Source organism: Cibotium barometz, chromosome 9, assembly GCF_041138505.1.
Source record: "Cibotium barometz isolate CiBa-2024 chromosome 9, ASM4113850v1, whole genome shotgun sequence".
Taxonomy (NCBI): domain Eukaryota; kingdom Viridiplantae; phylum Streptophyta; class Polypodiopsida; order Cyatheales; family Cibotiaceae; genus Cibotium; species Cibotium barometz.
This window is the reverse complement of record NC_141054.1, coordinates 53661455-53676333: the sequence shown is the minus strand read 5'-3', so window position 1 is coordinate 53676333 and position 14879 is coordinate 53661455. Positions and strand designations below refer to the sequence as shown.

The 14879-nt window shown below is 53.8% G+C and overlaps 1 protein-coding gene across 6 annotated transcripts in view; it reads left to right on the top strand.

Moving 5' to 3' along the window:
• The window catches only part of LOC147635707 (uncharacterized), a 143910-nt gene that overhangs the window by 56336 nt on the left and 72695 nt on the right, over nucleotides 1–14879 (top strand). The gene's annotated exons all lie outside the window — the stretch shown is intronic.

Sequence of the window (14879 nt, the reverse complement as noted above, 5' to 3'; positions counted from 1 at the left end):
GGTTGTTGGCCCTAGTTTGCTCCTCTTGTAGAAGCAAGCCCACAAGCTCATCAAAAGAGACCGGATCTCTGCCACCCCTCATAGAGAGCTTAAGAGAGCTGTGAGAAACCCAAGGTAAGAAGAAGGCAAAGAATTCAAGGTATTTGTAACAAGCTGCCTGTCAGGTACAACTTCATCAATATTGAGCCGTAAGTTCTCTCTGTATAGCACCCATGAGTAGCTCAAAGACACGAGCAGTAGTAGTGCCACGTCAATCTTCTCGCTCCACACACGGACTCTACTGCCTTCCGACAGTCGGATCTCGCGAGACTCACCCAGCTGTATCTCGAGCTGTCCCTGTTGCTCCTCGTTCTCTTCTCCTAGGTGGGGTGGCTGTGCCTTGGTAAGAAGGCCCTCCAAGAAGTGCCTACTGTCGTGTAGCTATCACGAAGCTCTGCGTTTGCTGGAAAACTGACTGCGGGCTGTGGCCACAGAGCTAGGCGGATATGGCCAGGTAGTGGGCGGAGGAGAAGATATCGGCTGAGCAGCCGGCGGTGGCGGGCTGCTCCCCACTAGTGCCGCCCGGTGGTCAGGACTGAGTCGCCCCAAAGTCCGGCTGCAGCAGACTGCCCCCCGGCTAGGTGCCAAAAATGGGCAGCGACGGCTCTTAAGTGGCTGGAACTGGCTGTGGGTGGCGGCGCTTGTGGCAAAGGCAGTGCTCGGCTCTGCAACAGGCAGTGAGGGCTCTCTGTGGCTGGCCACGACTGCTGAAGCTGAACTGCTGCTGTGCTACTCTGATACCGAATGTTGGGTTGTAGGGTTTAGAAGACCTTTCTACAGGTAGCTACCCCACACACACAGGTAGAGCAGAACTTGACTAGTACACAGAGAAGGAGAGTTGGCGGTGGAAACCTTACGTATGTGTGTGAGTTGTTTCATTAGCTAAAGTAAAAACCCCTAAATGAGAGGCCCAAAGGGGTCCAAGCATAATGTGCCATGTGTCCCTATATAAGTGTAAGTGACTCTAAGGTTTAAAAACCACTCAAACTAAATGCTATAAGGTCTAGTGTGCCTAGCACTATTACCTCCTAACTCCTACATACAATTCCACTACAAATATGCATATCTCCTACAAGAACGGAGTATTTTCTTCGTTGTATTGCAAGATGTGATGTTCCACAAGGTATTGTCCATAGGGAGGTCCAAGCATTGGTGCCTAACAAGCAGGGCAGGTATTGGTTTGGGCATATTAGTGCCCAGAGGTAGTGGCAATATACAGCTGATGCAATAATTGTGAGAAGCCGTGGGTTTCTGTTTGATTCATTCATCAGTAAACATATGTGGGGATTTGGGAAGCCAGGGATTGTGGTCCATATGCGGAGTCTCACATGTGGCTGGAGTTAAATAGGGATTGTTGCCCACACTTTTTGCTGAGGAGTTGGATTAGGTGGTGATTGACATGGATATCTGGTGGGGAGTTGCTCTACAGGTTTTGAGATTGACAAAGCTTGGCCGGAATGTCAGCTTCAGGAGGGGATGTAACGTTGTGAGGTGAAAAAAAGAAGAAAGAACCACTGCCTCTATAGCCCTTCACCCCGCAAACTTAACACACGAACGGAGGCATCACCAGCCACCGGCTGGAACACTCTCTCACACTTCACCACCCAACCCACGCCAGACAAACAACACAGGGGCACCATAGACCAAAGCAAACACCCAGCAATATATTCCAGTTAACACATTTCATACAAGCTTCTCCCGACACAGAAGCCTTACTCACACAACCATAAAAACACTCAGACCTGTCACTGCCTGAGGATACACATCCCCAATCACCGCGAACCTCTCGCCTGCATGCTGTACCAACCACACCAGAATGAACCCGGCCACTCACACTTCAGAAGGCGCCCACACCAGCTAACCTTCAACTCTCTCTGCAGCCCATCACTTCTGCATGTGTCGTCAGCAGCAGCTTCACTCCACGCTCTCTCTCTCTGTCTCTTCCTGTGTCACCTGCAGCTTATCTGCAGTGCTACCGGCCCACCACCAAGCAGCAACACCAACCTTTCTCTCTGCTTCACTCGGCACCCTGCTCTCTGTCCACTCTGTCAGTCTTAGCTTACGTGGCCCACACCAGCCCTCTGTTACCTGCAGCTTATCCCCTTTTGTCCTCACCAGCAGCTCCCTTTGACGCCAGCACCCGCCACTTTTCATACAAGTCCAGTACCAGCTTCAGCAACCGCCTGTCTGCTCTGTACCCTCCAAAGAAAATCTCTATCAAAGGCGCAGCCCTTCTCACACTTCTTTCTGCAAAATGACCAAGGCCCCCGTCTGTGTGTAGCTGCGCCAACCTGTCACCTAACGACTCCTCTGCACTTCTCTGCAGTCGCTACAGTCACCAGCCCGTCAGCTGCACGCCAGCAGCTGCCAACCCTCTCCCACACGTCTACGGTCTGCGCAATCACCCGCCAGGCAGCATCACCTGCACCTTTTTTATCTCCACGAGGCGGTTTCAACGTTTTTTTTTCGTTGGCCCTCGTTCAAATCACTAGAGCGGCCCTTTTTCCAGTCGCCTCTGCGCCAGCCTGTGTAACCAACTGCAGCGCCCCACCAGCCTCTGCCTCCTAGGCGGCGTCTCAGTCTTCGCCAGCATCTCCAGGCGGCTCCCACATACGGCTGTGCTACCCACTGTCGCCTTTTCACCAGCAGCACCTAGCCCAAGTCCATACGCCTGCAGCTTCCTTCTCAACCATATCGGCCCTCTTTGCGGCTCTCTGTTGCAGACCTGCGGCTCCGCACCAGCCCTCAACGCCCGGGAAGCCCTTGACACCAGCCTCTCACCTGCCGAGCGCACACACCAAGGACCCCCGTAACAACACGGCGGCCTCTCCGTTTTCTTCTGCAGGCTGCGCCGACTCCCTAGCTCTTCGCCCTTCCAGAACTCGTGCTGGCAACTACATGAAGCTCCACGCCAATGTTACTAGCTGGCCACATCATCCTTATTTTTTTATTTTTTATTTTTTATTTTTTAATGAAAAATGGCCACCATAACATCCTTTTTACACCAAAGCTCAAGCTACATTGGCCACCATCTTTTATTGCTCCCATGCTTCCCATATACTCAAATGCGACCTTCTCTAGTACCCACTCCATACACCTTCAAATAAAACCAGCTAGTGCCCATTCATTTATAGGATGCGTACACATTCAAACGACCGAGTGCTGATATCAACTCAAGCTGACCACGTTCCGGACCGGCCTCAAAACAAAACCATCCACAAAATCACTCTGCCAATGCATTCAAAAGCCAAACTCTTCACAACTGCCATGCACACGTATTTACACAAGCCCGAAATACCTCTCAGAAAAACGCCTGACATACTTTGCCACCTCCCCATCTGCTAGAGCATTCATGCTCAGCAGCAAAAGCAAATCCGATAACTATCCACCAGGATCAAAAGGAAACAGCAACTCACCATCCCATTCCCCGACATCTTTGAAACACCATGGCTGCATCACTGCATACCAAACATTAACCATATGCATCACAAAATCATTTTCATCCACCTCGAGAAGCTTGTATGAAATGTGTTAACTGGAATATATTGCTGGGTGTTTGCTTTGGTCTATGGTGCCCCTGTGTTGTTTGTCTGGTGTGGGTTGGGTGGTGAAGTGTGAGAGAGTGTTCCAGCCGGTGACTGGTGATGCCTCCGTTCGTGTGTTGTATTCCAAGTTTGCGGGGTGAAGGGCTATAGAGGCAGTGGTTCTTTCTTCTTTTTTTCACCTCACAACGTGATTTCTTAGATCTCAGGACAGTCCGTGCGGTAGGAAGCTTTTCCTTTTACCTTTGCATTTCTTGGTCGGATGCTTTTCAAGGTTACCCCACATTTGAGGACAGCTGTAATGTTAGTTGGGGAGAATGTGACACACTTGCCAGTAAGCGGTGGACAACTTTTTGTGGGTTGCGTTTGGACAGCCAGGTTTGGGGTTGATTTGGGGCTTATCCGACCTGTAATGGTTTTGCTATATAAAGAGGGATTTGGTTACTCATTTGAATTTTCGTGATCTCATCTTAAGGTTTCTAGAGCACACAATCAGTAGCAACCGCTTGAGGGCTGATTGAAGGTGTTGGAAATAGATCTACAGCAAGGTGTTGAACTCTCAAGTGATACAATGATACCATAGAGGTAAAAGAAAGAGAAGCCATGAGCTGCTGGAGCTCCCCACGTGCATGTGACTGCATCAGCCCTCCATTGCCATCGCCTTCCAGCTTCTGCGCGTTACCCCCACCCCCCGCTTCCTGTGTGCTGCCCGCGACCCTTGCCGTCTCCTCCCCGCTGCCTTCCGCCTTGCTGCCCGCCACCTCTCCATGTGGCCCCTCCCGCCTGAGCTTTGCCCCTCCGCCTTCTTCCTTCGCGCTGCCCTGCCCTTCAACTCCCCTTGAGCTCTCCCCCTTGGTCTTCTTCCTTCTCGTGCTGCCCTGCCCTCCTGTCCGTGTCCTCACCTTCCCCAGCACCCCATGCGCCGCTCAATTCCGTTTCCCCCTTTCATTTCGCACCTCTGCCTGCCCTGTTCCTTCTTCACCGCAGCCCTGCCCTCACCAGCTCCTTTTCCGTCTCAGCCCCTCGCGCAGCCTTCCTGGCTGTGTTCCATCTCCCCCGTCCTTTAGTGCTGCCCCCCCAGTCAGGTGCTTACAGCTTTTGGGGTTAGTTTATCTGTGGCAAGTTTCGGCATTCTCTTGTCTTGTACCCTAGAAGGACTCCATGGCAGCCGCTCCGTCATCCCCAATTGAGGCGGCCGTCCCTTGCGTCTCCTTTTCTGAAGATCTCCAGCTCCTTGCTTCGATGTTTGCCTCTTTGGGGGCCTCCACCTTGGTATGCAAGGTTGTGGGTAGCCGCCCGACGTGTGGAGAGTTCAGGGATCTGTTATAGGCAAGCCTTCTGTGCACCTGGAAAGATCACAGGCATTCATCCTCTTGGGCGTGGCTCCTATGAGCTTGAGGATCGGACACAGTCATGCAGCTGAGCCCTGCCACATTGCATACGGCCCAGGTCTTCTTTGCGAGGTGGTAGCATGGGTTCGACCCGGTGTCCGATGCTTTGGTTGGCGTCTTAGGCTTTCTGTGACAGTTTGCTTTCCGGGCCTCAAGAAGGAATACCTATTCCTTCCTCTCCTCTCGATGATAGGTGGTGCTATCAAGAGGGTGATGGAATCCCCCCCCCACCGCCAGTTCGTTCTTGCACAAACGGCTGGGATTCCATCCCTTTGTATCTACATTGCTTCCCCAGACTCAGTGCCTCACATCATTTCACTCCCTAGTCTGCGAGGGGAGCCAATTCTGTAGAGAGTGGAGTACTTTGGGACACCTGGCAAGTGTTTGCCCTCGCCGGTAGTCCAAGAGGCCGCCTCCAGTTGTCCCCCCTCCCTCGGCTACAGTTTAGACCCTCCACAGGGGGGTGGGTGGGACTCTGGTCCCCATGTAACAGAGCACCAGGCCCCGATTGAGGCCGGCACAAGAGAGTGGCAGACTGCTTGCCCGAATCGGGACCGCCGAACAACGTCGAGAGCCGAGTAGCGTCAGCAGGCGCGCCAGGCTGGCAAGAACCAGGAGGATACGGTTTTGTGAGAAAACTGTTTCGAGCATTTATCTTAGTAGCCCCCTAGTGGTGATGGGTCCCTTGACGAACTCTCTCCCCCCCCCCCCCCCCCCCTCCTCTTCTGGAGACCATTACCTCCAGGTTTTCAGCCAGTGGAGATCGCTGACTCTTCAGTGCCTGCAATGGGCCTGACCTTGCAGCACCCCCCTCCCCCGTGCAGGCGAACCCTTCTCCCTGCATTCCCCCCCCCCCCCCCCCCGCCTCTCCAGAGCACTCTCGCCCCCCTCTGAGCTATGCCAGATCCGGAGTGGCAATAGCCGGCCAGCTCTGTCCCCGCCAGTTGATTCATCATTTTTCGGAGCTGGTAGAGATGACCATTGCTACCTCTCGAGTCTGAGCTTTCCCACTAGAGTTGCTAGGCGGCTCCCTCAGGGTGTTGGGACAGTTAGTTGACTACAATTTCTTCCGGTGCCTCCTTCCTCCTAAGTGCAGCACAGAGGACTGACTGGAGCACGGAGTTAGTATCCACCGCTATTCAGGGGCAGGCCATACAGTTTTCGCATCATCTACACGACCTGTGCATCACGGATGTGCTTACCCACCTCTGGCCTTTGGCTCCGATGGAGTTGGGCGGCTCTAGCTTCAGGGATATGGTAGTGTCCTCCAACTTGGAGGTGCTACTTTTTGTGTTCCTACATGTCTCCGTGTGGCAGTACCTCTCCCTGATCCTAAAGATACTTGCATTGTGACAACTGGAGTCCGGAGTATGCATATCTAGGTCTTGAACAGAGTGGGTCCACATAGAGGCCAGGATATGTGTGCATTTGGCGCGGCTTCACCCCAGGAGGACTGATAGTGATTACTCGCCATCCAAACCTATGCCCAAGACTCTTCAAGTGAAGCGTAGTTTGGACAGTTCCGCTTCTCACCCCTCTTAGTTGGGCAGATTGTCTCATGGAACATCTAGGGATTGGGGGGCCCACAGTGCTTCCAGAGGTGTGGTGTCCTTAGAGAGGAGCTCCATAGAGCAACAATTGGTGGACCCATTGACATTCTCTTCTTACAGGAGCACCATCTTTTAGAGGGACGTACCCGCCACTGCAGGAAGATCTTATAGGGCAGCAGTCGAACCTTTTGGTGATGGATGCGTATGAGTGTGTGTGGTGACGCACGAGAGAGGTGGTCCCTCACTCTCTTAGGACTTTCCGCCTGACCCCCTTCATAGTTGAGGAGCTGGCAGTTCGTTATCCAGGATGTCAGGTTGGCATCGATCTCCCCTGAGCACAGTCGCTTGTCCCCCTTCTTCTGAGCATTCGGAAGAAGCTGTCATACTGGAGTTCGGCCAGGCTATCCCTAGCTGGCGGAGTAGTGGTGGCAAACTAGGTTCTTCTCGCCACCATGTGGCCATTACCTCCTGTTGGTCTTTCTCCTGGGCATGTATTGGTCAGGTTCAGTGTTTGATCCGGAACTTTCTATGGGTTGGCATTGATGGGAGACCAACTAGGGCTAAGGTGGCTTGGAGAGTGATCATTCAGCCGCAACGTAGAGGGGGCCTGGGCATCATCGACCCCTCCATTCAAAGCCATGCCTTGTTGGGCAAGTTGATTGTTCGTGGTCCTCTTTCGGGTGGTGAGCCTTGGAAGGATTTCCTCGTGGCTAGGATCTCTGCCTACACTTTGACCCTGGGAGGCCCTTGGCCTCAGAGCACGAGATGGATCTTCACAGAGATGTGGGCACGTGGATTTAGCCCAACATTTGAGGACAGATTTGTAGCCAATCTCTTGCGTGCTTGGGATCATCTCAGGCCGGCCGTGTAGCAGTTAGCCTCTGAGGAGCGGCTTCAGCAGCCTTTGATATGGAATCCTTTGGTCCGTCTGCCTAGTGGTCACATGCTCGGGTATCATAGGGAGCCTTGAGTATGGGCCCCGCTAGGTCACTTGGAGATTGGCTTGCATTTAGACATCTACCCCCAAAGGCTTAGGAGAGAGGCCTTCCAAAGATCCCGGGCAGAGACCGACTTAGCCTCGACATCGACTCTTCCATCCCTCCGAAGTGGCTAGCCTCGATATTGGATCCTTCTCCTCCATAGTGGTTGGAAGTGTTCACCAAGCACGGTATACCCCTGTCAGTTCATGGCGCGGATGAGTACTCTGCTCTGTTCACCTTCTCTATTGGGCTTCATGGCAGACTGGAGAGTTCAGAGACCCCCCCCCCCCCCTTAGAGGACCTCAGGGGATGCACCTTCTTGTAGGTGAGGGTGATTGGTTTTCATGCACATGAGTGGCACATCGACTCTCCATTGGCCAAGGTGGCCAGAGAGAGACTATGGCGGCTATGGATGTGGGAGGGCCGGCCTATTATGAGTCCCCAGTGGAATCTAGAGGACAAAGAGGAGTCACCTGGTACCCCCTTCTTTGCTTACACTGCATGGCTGGGCCACAGGATTCAGATGTCATAGGTGGAGGGTACTCAAGCAGTAGCAGTTGCAGCACATTGGCAGTCCCAAGGCCTCCGCTGCATTCTCTCGCAGATTTCTGGAAGTGGATGTGGGACAGCTTTCAGCTGCGGATCACTCTTTTCATGTGGCAGTTGGCACATAGGAACTTAGCAGTTGGCACTTGGCCATTGGGGGCAGACCATCATTATGTCAGAGGTGTGGTCATCCCCAGGAGTCTCAACATCATTGTCTTTCGGATTGCCCAAAGGTCCAGTAGAGGATCCTACACATTTTCACTATGGATCGGACTCTCGCCTGTATTGTTACGTGGGGCACTGTTTCTTGGGCCATTGAGGCCATGATCATCATGCCGTATGAGGAGGAAGGTGGGGACTAGCCCTTCAGGTCTCTCACATTCGTACTTCCATTGTGCCAGTTCCAGCTCTGCCTACTAGTCATTGGACCCCAAGTTCTTGCAAGAGATGGGAGATTTGCAGTAGTATAGCCACATGCCATATATGGAGAGCTTGAAGCAGCGAGAAGCCATCGAAGGCACACCCTCACCCCGCCAGCGGAGTCTATTCGCAGCATCTAGCTTGATATCATTCATTCCCTCCATGGTCAGTGGGGGCAGCTTCAAGGCTGCTCAGACTGCATGAGGAAGTGCCTCGGGAGGCCTTCCTCAAGATCTGGTGGCATGTTCCCTAGAGATAGTGGTGGCGAGCCTACTTGCCATTACAGTCCACCTGTGTGTTTCCCCACATCCATTGTATGAGATAGCCTTCTCCTCCTAGAGTGGCCAGCTGGAGGAGAAGTGCATCCTCCCTTTTGTTCATCTTGACTTGCGTTTCCCCTTTGGGGATGGATTTGTACTTAGCCATTTTGGCTGTTTTCTTGGTAACTAATAGAAGGATCTTTTTCCCAGGAAAAAAAAAGGTGTTGGACTCAGCACATCGCATCTAACATCAGCGTTAGGCTTGAAGATCAGAGACCTACGTTTTCAGAATCATTTTGTACTTGGAGAGTACTGTTGTATCTCATTTTCTTGTACATAACAACAATAGTTTAGGTAGTTGTGTTGTGCATGTGTCTCTCTATTCAGTTGTTCTCTATCTTCTTTGTTAGCACTTGCACATTAGGCACAAGTCTACCACAGCAATGCACGGTCCTGCATGATGTCAAAGGATGCTCAACCTTCCCCCTATGAGGGCTCAATAAAGTTCCTTTGACACTACCATCTTGCACTGAATGTAGATGGCACCTTCGAGACCACAAAGACTCCATGAGACAATCCACATGGCTATGAGAAGAGGATGTGGGCCCTTGAAGCATACTTTTGTTTCCTAGCCGAAAGCTACACACATTCCGTTTCTCGGGAGGAGTCATTTCCATTTCTCTTTCCTCGTTTCCTAATCTCACTTGAGAATTTTCCCACAGTTTCACTTGGTAGGTTCCGAATTTTCCAAATTTTCCTTATTATCTATTTAAAATTATGATCTATCAAAGTTTCTCCTTTATTCCTCTCAACTTTTTTCATCATTTCTATTTGCATCTACTCTGTAATGTTAAAGACATGCTGTTTTCTAGCCATTTCCGTTTTCTAGTATCAAGCCATTTCCGTTGTAGTTTTCATTACATGGATGTCATGTGCACAGTGTGTATCTACTGTGTGCTACACGCACACAAGACTAGCTTCGAGGTTGGGGAAGCTTGGAGCTAGGCAGGCTGATTGGCGAGCTGAGTTAGGGATAGACTAACGGGCGGGCACCCAAATATGGACGGGCAGGCGCCCAAGTGTGGACACCCGATGACCAGCCAAGAGCCTATAAAAGGGTGGCCAAGGTTAGTCATTAGGCATATAGAGTCTCGCGTGTCTTTGTGAGAGCTCTATGGTCAGGAGCTTGGATCTAGTGCAGACGTGCACCTGTTTCATGCAGCCGAGGCTCGCAGTAGTCTCGAGGCCCGCAAGGGTAGCTTTGTGGCGGTATGGGACGTCACGAAGTAGAGATTGGTTGGTACGTCCATCTAGTTAGCTCAGCTCGTGGCTCGGTGGGGACAACCAAGACTTGTGGGCTTGCCCATGGCTGACAAGGTTGGGAGGTGAGTCAGGCCTGCACTCCTGTCATGTTTGTTTGGTTTGTTTGCAGGTTTCGAGTCTTGTACCAGGAGCGTTCCATGAGGAGATCCTATGGGGATTTGACAGTGGTATCAGAGCAAGACTCGTGAACGAGCAAGTTGGTAGGTAGAGAAGATGAGGTCAAAGAAAAGGTACGAGTTCGAGAAGCTTGCTGTTTTTCTGAGTGTACTGCTGTTTTTTCAAATTCAGCATGTTTCTTTGCATCGTAGGAACCCGTGATGAAAAGAAATAACAGCGTGTCGGCTCTTGTTTGTAAGAGAGAGAGAAAGAAAGAAAGAAAGAAAGATATATTAACGTCTACGAGAGGCCAAAGTCGGCCTATGAGACAAAAAATAATACAACTGTGTTTTTTTTTTCCGGGAAAAAGATCCTTCTATTAGTTAATGAGAAAACGCCATAAGGCTACAAAGCTCACCTCGCAAGGAGGGATAAAAACACAGTGAACTCCTGAGCTCCACCCCCGTGGCTGGCCGCTCTCTGGGGGGGGCTACCTAGTAGTACATATGGGAGGTGAGAAAAGCCAGACTGGAGGCCTGTAGTGCCAAGTGACATCCTCGCCCCTCGCGGTGAGGAAAGGGCCAGGCTGCCAAGTGCGGAGGAAAGCCTTGCGGCGCCCTCTCATGCGATCCGAGTCGCCCTGGAGTTTCCCCCAGTGTCCTCTCAAGGTGTGAATGATGTCCACCCAGAGGGCCTGTATGACCTCCGCCGGTGGAGTCGCCTGGCGGTCAATGGCCTCCCTGCATTGGGCTCTCCAAATGTGCCAAGCCGTCATGCTGTTGATCAACTCCCATCTGTGCCCGACCCCCTCCTGAGGGGCTGCCGAAGAGAAGTCTGGCGTCGGAACCACCGCCATCACCCTGTCAGAGACCTGGATGGTCGCACTGCCAAGGACGTCCTCATATCCAAGGGCCGGGCTGCTGTCCGTGGCCCAAGCCACCGCACCCCACGTCACCAGCATCTCACCTGGTGAGCCTGCAAAAACCATCCTGAGAGCGCGCTGCCAGACCTGCTGTGCCTGTGGGCAATCCCATAAGCAATGCCGTTGCGACTCCTGTGCATGGCCGCACCGAGGGCAGGACGCTGGGTGATTGCCGAAAGCTAGCCAAGCCCCCACAGCCAGTCCTCTATGCGCTGTGAGCCAGAGAAACAGCGTCACCTTCCGGGGCCGGAAGCTGGCCCAAAGGCGCTGCCAGAAGTCCCGAAGAAAGGCAGGGGAGAGCCCCTGTCGCCGCCAATGCTCGGCCGCCGCCAGGGTGCTCGCTATCCTGTGTCTCTGAATCCGCCGCCCCAGCCTCGCTGTGTACTGAAAAAAGGGGATGCCTGGGCTGGTGTGGGCCAAGTAGGGATCTCGCCAAAACCACTCACCTGGATCCCACTGAAGGCGAATAAGAGGCCTGCTGTCCCAAGCCCATAATCTCCAAGAATAGTCCTCCCCTATCGAGGCTGGTGAGGGGTCTACATGCCACTGTCTCTGATGAAAGCCGACCACCCGCACCCTCTGAAGAATACATCCCTGGAGCCCATCCAAATCTAGTCGTGTCCTCTGAAGCTGGCCACCCTCTCCCACCTCGAAAGTGAGTGGGGCGACTCTCTCCGCAGTGCCGCAAACCGCTAGAAGGATCTCATGCCGAGTAAAGACACCCATCCACTGTGGAGGTGGAGGGTCCTGTACTGGGGTCCGCCACTCCCTGGGGATGGCCGCCTCAATGTCCTGTCTCATCAACTCTCTGCCCCTCATCCCACTGAGTCTCCTCTCCTGAGCCTCTAGAGGCAGCTGTTGAAAACCTATCCAGTCGTCTAGGGACTGGGCTGGGCCTGAGCTCAGCGGGCCCCACGACACGTGAGACCGCGATCCAACCATATGGCCACTGGGGAGACGAATCAAGGGGTTCCAAATCAAAGGTTGCCTCAGGCGCTCCTCATCGGTGCCCGGAGGAGTCTGGAAGAGTGACGGCCTCAGATGCGACCAGGCCCTCAGAAGGCTAGCTGCAAAACGCTCCTCGAAGCCAAGGCCCACTCCTCTGGATCGCTGCTCTGTAAAGATCCACCTGATGCTGGGGGTCCAGGGGCCGCTAAGAGAAGGGGTGCAGCTGAGCATCCTGGAAACAAGAAACTCCTTCCACGGCTCAGCGCCTGGCAGGAGGCCAGGAACTACCAACTTGCCAAGCAATGCTCGGCTTTGGCAAATAGGATCAACAATGCCCAGGCCGCCTCTCTCCCTCGGCTGAGTGATCACCGCCCATGCCACCTTGGCCCTGGCGGGCCGCCCGTCGCCACCGGACCAAAGAAAGTTCCTGATGAGCCTCTGCACCTGGCCAATGCATGCCCGAGAGAAGGCCCAGCAAGAAGTGATGTACCACATAGTAGCAAGCAGAACCTGGTTGGCCACAACTACTCGGCCAGCCAGAGATAAACGAGCGGTACTCCAATACAGAAGCTTCTTCCGAATGCTCAGAAGAAGGGGGGCTATCTGCTGCTCCGGAGATATGTCAATGCCCACATAACATCCCAAATAACGCACTGTAGTGCCGGGGGGCAGCCACTGAAAACCGTCAACTGGCCTCCAAGTCGGGGGGGGCATAGAGCTGACCCACAGCCCACACGACTTGTGCCAGTTGATCAAAGCGCCCGAAGCTCTGCAAAACCTGTCCATGGCTAAGGCGAAGCGGCGGAGGTTCTCCTCACCTCCCTGAAGATAGACAGCAGTGTCATCCGCAAACTCCGAGTCTAGGAGCTCCTCCGAGGTGCGGATGGGAAGCTGGAGGCCCCGCAAACCTGTATCCTGTGCCGTCAAAAAAGTGCTCATGGCCTCCGCCACAAAAAGAAAAAGAAAGGGCGCCAAGGGGCACCCCTGCCGCACCGAGCGCGAGAGCTGGAACCTCTCTCCGCGCACGCCCTGTATCAGCACCTGGCTATGAGCCAATGAGTAGAGTGCAGAGACCCCACGGATCCACTGAGGGGGGAAGCCCATCCTCTCCATAGTGCCTTCCAAGAAGGCCCAGTCCACCCGATCATATGCCTTCTCGAAGTCGAGAAGGAGCACTGCCAGATCCTCCTGTCGGAATCTAGCCAGAGCCGTAGCCTCCCAGAAAGAGAAAATGTTATCCAGAATGCTCCTATCCTGGATGAAGCCAGTCTGCGTGGAGTGGATGATGTTCGGAAGGTGAGGCTGAAGCCGCCTGCTGATCGCCTTAGCTAGGACCTTGTAGGCCGTGCCTAGCAAGGTGATCGGTCTCCACTGTCTAATCTCCAGTCTGTCTCCTCCCTCTTTGGGGATCAAGTGGATCAACCCCTCAGCCATGCTGTCCGGCATGACTCCTAACTCCATAATCTCCTGGAATGCCAATCTGAAGCCCCTGTGTAAGAGGCCCCAGTACCTCTGGAAGAAAGCCACCGAAAGACCGTCCTCTCCTGGGCATTTGCCCCGAGGTAATGCCTGAAGAGCCTCCTCCAGTTCCGTATCCGAGAAGGGGGAGAGAAGGGAGTGCTGTAAATGGGCCGGCACAACCGGTCTCGTGAAGCTCCAGACTGCCTCCCGAGCCTCTCTCACCCTGTCATCTGCTGGCTCAGCAGAGAGAAGGTCCCTGTAAAAATCTGTGGCTATAGCCCGAACCCTAGGGGGATCCACCACAACCTGGCCATCAGCCTGCCGGAGACGCCTGAGACCCTCTCGTCTGAAGCGAGGCCCTGTCGCCTCAAAGAAATCTCGAGTCACTCTGTCTCCAGCCTGGGCTCGTAGGATCCCTCTCCTGGAGTCTCTGGAGGGACACTAGACTCCTCCGTAGGCTCCTCTCCTGCTCTCTGAAGGCCTCCAGCCGGTCCAAGGCAGCCTGTCTGAGCATCTGGCTGATCTCCTGCAAGCCACTGGCAAGATCGCTGGCTGCCGATCCTCTCCTGAACTGCAGCTCCTGCCAGACCTGCTCAATTCTGATCGCAATCTCGGGCTCCTCTATGAGACAATCTGGAATCCGGACGCTCTGGCCCTGCTCTCCTCTCGTGGGGTCCTCGATCTGGAGAAGCACTGGATAGTGGTCTGAAAACGAGGAGCCTGCAAGTATGCCCACTGTGCCACCTCTATCACAGGCCCACTCATCAATGTAAAACCTGTCGATGCGGGATAGGTTAACTCCTGTGGCCCGTCTATCCGAGCGCGAGAAAGATAGACTCCCCTGCAACCTGCCAAACTCCGGGAGAGTCCACGGATCCTGGCCTCTCACCTGAAGCACTAGTTCCTCCCAAGCAGCGAGCTCCGGCCCATGAATGGTCTCCTGGCTGCCCCCCATCCTGTCCTCTGCATCCTCCAGCATGTTGCAATCCCCTCCGAGGCACCAGTGGTCTGCCAAGGGGAGGGACTGCCTAATGGTGCTCCAGAACTCGGCTCTCCCGGTCGCCCCATTAGGGGCGTAGAAGTTGAGGAAGCCAATGCGGTCTTCCCCAACCCGAAGGATGATCCACTGCGCACGACCCTGGACCAGAATGCCAGAGTCCACAACCTCGGATAGAAGCTGCTCGCTGACTGAGATGCATACTCCACCCTGGTTCCCCTGGGAGCCATATGCCGGTGACCAAAAAGTGGGACTCCTGCCTGGCAAGATCTTCCCGCAGGTGCGGGTACGCCCGGCAGAAAGGTGGTGCTCCTGGATGAAAAGGATATCTATGGGTCCTCCAACGAGAGCCCTCTGGATCTCCTGGCGAAGTCTGCCCCGGCCAATGTAGCAGCGATGTCCAC